Source organism: Lontra canadensis, unplaced genomic scaffold (genome assembly GCF_010015895.1).
Source record: "Lontra canadensis isolate GAN:19392208 unplaced genomic scaffold, GSC_riverotter_1.0 scaffold2370, whole genome shotgun sequence".
NCBI classification, from domain to species: domain Eukaryota; kingdom Metazoa; phylum Chordata; class Mammalia; order Carnivora; family Mustelidae; genus Lontra; species Lontra canadensis.
The window spans coordinates 1-6,303 of record NW_022633354.1 but is presented as its reverse complement, the minus strand read 5'-3'; the positions used below and the strand labels follow the sequence as shown (position 1 = coordinate 6,303).

Below are 6,303 nucleotides of genomic sequence, written 5' to 3'. Positions count from 1 at the left end.
GAAAAGGGATCCTCCATAGTTTAATTATTTGCATTTCTCTGATAATGAGTAAGTCAAGTATCTGGTCAAATCTATAAAAGACATTTTATTTCTTTTTCTGTGAACTGTGTTGATATCTTTTTGTTAAAATTGTTAGTTTTGTCCTGATGATTTGTAGGATCTCTTGAAATTTGAGGGCTGTGAGTCATTTGTCTATGAGGTGAAACCGAAATATTCTAATTTGTCATTTGCCTTTGGACTTCTCTTAGGATCGATTGTGCCTTGCAAAAATATGGTCATTATTTTGTAGTTATAATTATCAAATTGTTCGGGTTTTTAGTTCTGTTTATGCACTTTACTGTCATACAAACTTTTACCTATGTTTTCCTTTGGGATTTTCACATTTCTATGTTATATTTGTATCTGTGACCCATTGGAAATGGATCCTTTCCCCCATGTGCTGTATGATTCCTACACAGTGACTCTCCTTGGTCCCCGTCCTGGGGCTACTTAGTTCCCCTCAGTCGTTCTTTCTCCCCCTGATCTGAAACTCTGCCTTGGTCCTACGGAAATCATTGCTCATTTCAATATTTTAAGTAGTGCTGATCTAGTTCCTTTGAGATTAAACGACCACAGAACCCAGATATAAATTTGGTCTGAAGTCCGTATTTTTCCTTTTACTCTCTCAATATTCTCCTTTATGAAATTCAAATACTCCCTAACTCACATCCCTGCATGAAAGATAACAACTGGTTAGCATGTAGAAATCCATTTTCCCTGTAGGAGAAATCACTCTTTTCTTTTATGACCTCTATTTGACAACTTTTTTGTCCTCATTCAGTGGCGTCTTCATGCATCTTTGATATTTTCAACACCCGTTTACGATCCGCTGAAAGTACATCATAGCTTCTCATCGGCACACGCTCGAACCAGACACCTGCCTTCGGAATCCTCAACCAGAGCAGTGGATGTTACCTCTGGGCTCTTGGCTGTAGGACTTCAGACAAGCAACTGCCGCATCCTGGGGATACAAGAGGTGTCGTCTTCATTCAGCAGATTCTGAATCTGAAGATTTTTCTCAAGTTCAGAAACTGGACGTGGGATTGTGACTTTTATTGGCATAACTACCCTCAGTAGGTGGACCCTCCTGATCATTCATCCTTGCTTTCCTCTGATGACACAAGTTGAACCTGAAACATTTCCATGATTCTCCATGAGTCAGGTTTTCCTGGCTGCTGCAGCTTCACGGCTTATTATATTTCGTATAAACGGGAGGCTCCTGACTGGCTTCTGTGGCTCTGATGTCCTCTCAGTCCTAGTGTTAGCAGAGTCTAGCTTTGCAATTTCTCTCCAGTCAACAGCGGTGGCCTACAGAGAAGAACTAATAATAATAATAAAAATGGTTGTAGCTTTTTATGTCATGCTCTAAAATTTTTTTGTCTATGATAATGTCGTGAAGATAGTCTCCCCTATTTTTTATCTAAAGTTTTATCATTTTACCTTTGATATTTGCATCCAGAGCTGTCATCCCCGTAATTATGGTGTGTAGAAGGACTTAAAGTTCGTTCCCCCACACCACAGCTAACCAACAGTTCCAACACTTCCATTTCTGTGTTTTCTCCTGTTGATCTCTTTGTTGATTCAGGAAGGAATACCAACTCAGGTAATTCTTATGACTTTATATATCTTGATATCTTGTGTCAGTCCTCCAAATTTGTCCTTACTAGTCAAGATTTCTTGATTTTTCTTGATGTAGGTTTTAGGAGGCAAAGATTTGTCAATATAAAAAAAAAGCCTGTTGGAATTTAGATTAGATTAATTTGAACTGTAAAGAACAGTTTGGGGCAAATGGGTATGTTAGTAATGCGTATGATGTCTCTTTACGTTTATTTTGTTTTAAAAAATGTCCCTCCACACGAGAGTGGATAAAAATCTGCAGTGTATTCATTCACACAAAGGCAAGCTCTCAACTACTGTTAGAAGTAACAGCTTGAATGAATCGTAGAGGCAGGATGCTGAGTGAAAGAAGGGGTACACAGAAGAATAAATATTGTATGATTCCACTTCTGTGAACATATAGGGCAGGCAAAACTAATTTGAAAAATAAGTCACAACAGTTGTTTTATCTCAAGGGCTGGGTGGAGGTGGTTGGGAAAGGACCAGAGGGAGCTTTTGGGGAGACAGAAATGGTCCGTTTATAATAATAGGGATGTATTACATAAGTGTATCCATTTTTCAAGATTGTAGTAGAGATTTATACATTTTGATACATGTACCTTCTACCCGTAAAAAGAACTGTAAAAATAATAAAACAAACCCAGATGAGACTGAGGAATGGATGAAGGTAAAGATAAAAGTGGGAGAATATTAATGGTCGTTGAAACTGGGTGATCGACGCATGGTGATCTCATATTGCTCTGTTTCTTTTGTCCAGACTGAGAGTTCTCATCATAAAAGTAAGTTTCTGCGGGTGATGGGTCCCAGCTCTGCAACTTAGATGATGAGCTACTCGGTATGAGCCTCAGTTCTTCATCTCAAAATGGGGATAACATTTACCCTGTAGGACCACAGTCAGTGTTCACATATTTGTTCCCTGAACATATATTGAGTGTGTTAGGCATGCAATAGGGTTTCACTGATGAACAAGACCACCCTCTTGGAAATGATATTCTCAGCGGGGAGACGGACATGGAGCAAGTTATCACACAGATTAATACAAACTTTGCAACCAAAGGGACATAGTCCTAAGAGAAATATGAAGATTTATTTAAAAAGTTGTGGGGAAGTTTTTTCTGAAGGAGTAGTGATTGAGCTCAAGTATGAAGGCTGAGGAGACACTGACTAGGTATAGAAAAGCACTTCAGGAAGAACAAATAATAAGTCCACAAATCCATCGGGAGTAAGAGAGACTGGTGTGGCAGGAGAGAAAGGGGCAGTGAAGTGTGAAATGTGAAATGAGGCTGAAGACATAGGAACCCCTCCCTCCCCGCCCTGACAAGGAGAGGATTTCAGGCCATAATCTTAAGGGTTACATGATTTAAAAAAAAAAAAAAAGCCATAAAATATGTAGGCGAAAGTCAATACTTCAAGAAATACCAGTTTCTGCCTTTATCTCTTTGTCCTCGCAAACCACGCACAGCATTTGATCTGGTCTTTCGGAATATAACTGAAACTCAGCTAAATTTCCCCAAACAATTTGAAAAGTCATAAGAATCTGGATCCTGGGAATTCCCTTACTCCCCTGGGGACAAACCCAGTGGCCTCGGTTGAGAGCCCAGCAAACTCAACCCTCCTCCCCACCCCGGCTAGAATTCCAGTTCTCAGCGGCCCGCCGGTGTCTCCAGCAGGTAAGACCTAGGGGTGTCATCTCCCGGAATGCGGTCGCCCCCATTGAAATAAAACATCCGTGACGAAAACAAACACCCCATCAACGCAACATGCCACGATGCCATTCCCTCCTCTCCTTCCTCCCTCCAGAGAAATCCCGCACACCGCGCCGCAAAGTCCAGGAGCTGAGCTGGGTCTCGAGTCCGCGGCTACGGCCCTGAGGAGTGGGTGCCACGACGGGGACCCTGCGTGGAGGGTCCCGGCTCCCAAGTCCGTGTACGTCTGTCCCGCAGACTCTTCGCCATCCCACGCCCCAGGAAACCGTCCTGGCCCCTCTCGTTTCCCAGCCGGGACCGCCCCGTGCCTCGCGGGAGCGGACGGTGGAGCCCACTTCCAGCTGGTGCCGACCCCCTCCCCCCGGAAAGCCCAGGCCGCAGGGTGCCGTGCTGCTCCGGAAGGTTCGACGGTGTGGATCTCGCGGCGGACCGGGTGCCTGAGGTATACAGGTGGTGGCACGAGGGTCCAGCAGGGCAGGAAAAAAAGGAAAGAAGGCTGGAGGTAAGCAACCCTCTCCGCCCACCGGGGGCTCCGCCCCTTCCCTGCGCCCGCAGGTCGGTTCCAGCCCGCCCGCTGCACCCGCTGCACACGCGAAGCCTATACCGCGGGTTTTGGGAAATACTGCTGGCAAGGGGGAAAAAATGTCGGAAATGCATGGCACCCGGTAGGCATCACCCTGTTTTCCGTTTGGGCGGCCTTCTGGTTGGCTTGGCCGCAGGGACTCATCTAGGCTGCGGCCCCTGGCTGTGCTGCGCGCGGGGCGGAGCGGGAGAAAACAGGAAAGTCGACTGAAGGGGCCTGGGAGAGCCTTCCAGCCTGCGGGGAAGGCCGGTAAATCGTGCCCAGGACGTGCCCTAAGCATGGCCGGAAGGGAGATGCTTCGACTTTCCGAAAAACAGAACGCAGATCTCCGAAGGCCGTCGGGAGACCGGAGACACTAGCCACAGGCTGGAAGGAGATACTCTGCAGGAGTGCTGGGAAAGGGCTTCGATCCCGACGCCATAAAGAACTCTTAGAGTACCGCAGGTTATTAGAAAGGGTCTACTTTAATGTTACCCGGGTGGATTTCGAGGACGGTCCAATTCTCAGAGGACCTCTGTTGGAGGCAAGGGTCCAAGGTGCCCGAGCGGGCGGAGCAGGTGAGGGCAACTTGGAAAACCCGTATTTTCTCAGGTGGGGTCCCCTGGGGGTAGGGCGCGTGGACAAAGACTTGGGCATTTAGGCTATCATAGGATGGCATTCCCTCCGCAAAATGACAAAATTCCCCCCTGATGGCTGTTTCCGCCCGGTTTCGAACCGGGGACCCTTCGCGTGTTAGGCGAACGTGATAACCACTACACTACGGAAACCCCTCCTTGGGCCATTTGTCTTCTAATACAGGATAGACTTTTCCTGGCTGTCCCAGGACCGCCGGAAACTTACTTTTTTTTTTTTCTTTTTTTTTAAGTTACGTGAAATCTAGTTTATCTCTTGTGTGAAAGCAAGCTCTCTGGCCAAGGTGGGTGGGGCTGGAACTCAGGAAGCCCGTGATGAGAGTCGCTTGCGCTACCCACTGAGCCAGTAAGGTACCCTGATAACAGCAATGGTTTAGAAGGAACCTCAGGTGCTCGCCTTCCATAGGAAAGTATAAGTAAATCCGTGTAGGTAGCACTGGAAAGTGCCCATTCTGGGCGGGGCAGAGCGGGGCGGGACCCATAGAACTTGAGGACTAAGGGGGCTATGTGCCCACTTGTGTGCCAGGCAGAGTGAGGACTGAAATGGGGAGGAGACTGTCCGACTGTCCAGGGCTGGACTCGGTGCCCATGAGTCAAGCCCAGTGTGTCTACGGATGTCACATGGCCTACGTGAGATGCAGGGAGAAGGCTGTTTCCCCTATCTGCAATATCCCATGATGATGTTACAACATCAGGAGGGCCAATGTCCTAAAACCAAAAGGCCCACCACAACTCGCTAGTGACCTTTCCAATGGGGACTGGAGTCACCTTTCCAAACCTCAGCAGGGCCCAGAGCTCCCTCCCATACCTGTGAGCACGAAATGGTATCTCCCTGGGATTTTCACTTGCATTTTCCTAATGACCAGGGAGGCTTTCTCATGTGGCTAGCCATTGTCCCCGAATTCCTTGCTGAAGAGACTATCCTTGGCCATATGTGGGTGGCATGACTTCTCCACTCTGCTCTGTTCCATGGATTTGTACGGCTGCCCTGTTGGCCACTCTTCCACTCTTGGTTACTGCATCATCATAGAGGGTGTTCAAATCAAGAACAATATATCCTCCAACTTGGGTCCTTTTCTTTCTTTCTTTCTTTTTTCAAAATTATGTTTCCTTTCCTCAGTCTTTTGCATTTCCATGTGGATTTTAAGATTAGCTTTTCGGTGGTTGGGGGTGGGGGGAGTGGGGAAAGATTTGCTGAGATTTTGATCAAACGGCAGGATTTGAGAAAGATGATATTTCCTCGTGAGGTTTATTTGTGCTTGCAGATGGGACTTTTTTCTTTCAGTGTTTTTGTCCATGTGAGGTTGGGTGGAATGAGAAAAGGAAGTCTAGTTTTCCACAAAGAGCTGCTGCAGGACATAGGGCTTTAAAGTTTGGAGGGGAACAGCTGGCAATGGGTGGGCCGGTTAGCTCCGCTGGTTAGAGCGTGGTGCTAATAACGCCAAGGTCGTGGGTTCGAGCCCCGTACTGGCCATCTTGCCTTGGTTTTCGGATCCTTTTGACTTCAGGGCTGCCTACCGGATTTTCTTTTGCTTCCCAAGGCTAACACTCGAGGTTCCTTCTAAACCATTGCTGCTATCAGGGTGCCCTACTGGCTCAGTGGGTAGTACAAGCGACTCTGATCGCGGACTTCCTGAGTTCCAGCCCCACCCACCTTGGCCAGAGAACTTGCTTTCACACAAGAAATCAACCAGATTTCACATAACTTAAAAAAAAGAAAAAAAAA

General features: G+C 46.9%; 2 non-coding genes across 2 annotated transcripts; one reads left to right on the top strand and one right to left on the bottom strand.

Moving 5' to 3' along the window:
• Positions 1-4,639: 4,639 nt before the first annotated feature.
• On the bottom strand, positions 4,640-4,712 carry TRNAV-AAC. Its single transcript has one exon. It is a non-coding gene; the product is annotated as a tRNA-Val (tRNA).
• Positions 4,713-5,977: 1,265 nt separating this feature from the next.
• On the top strand, positions 5,978-6,051 carry TRNAI-AAU. Its single transcript has one exon. It is a non-coding gene; the product is annotated as a tRNA-Ile (tRNA).
• Positions 6,052-6,303: the final 252 nt, after the last annotated feature.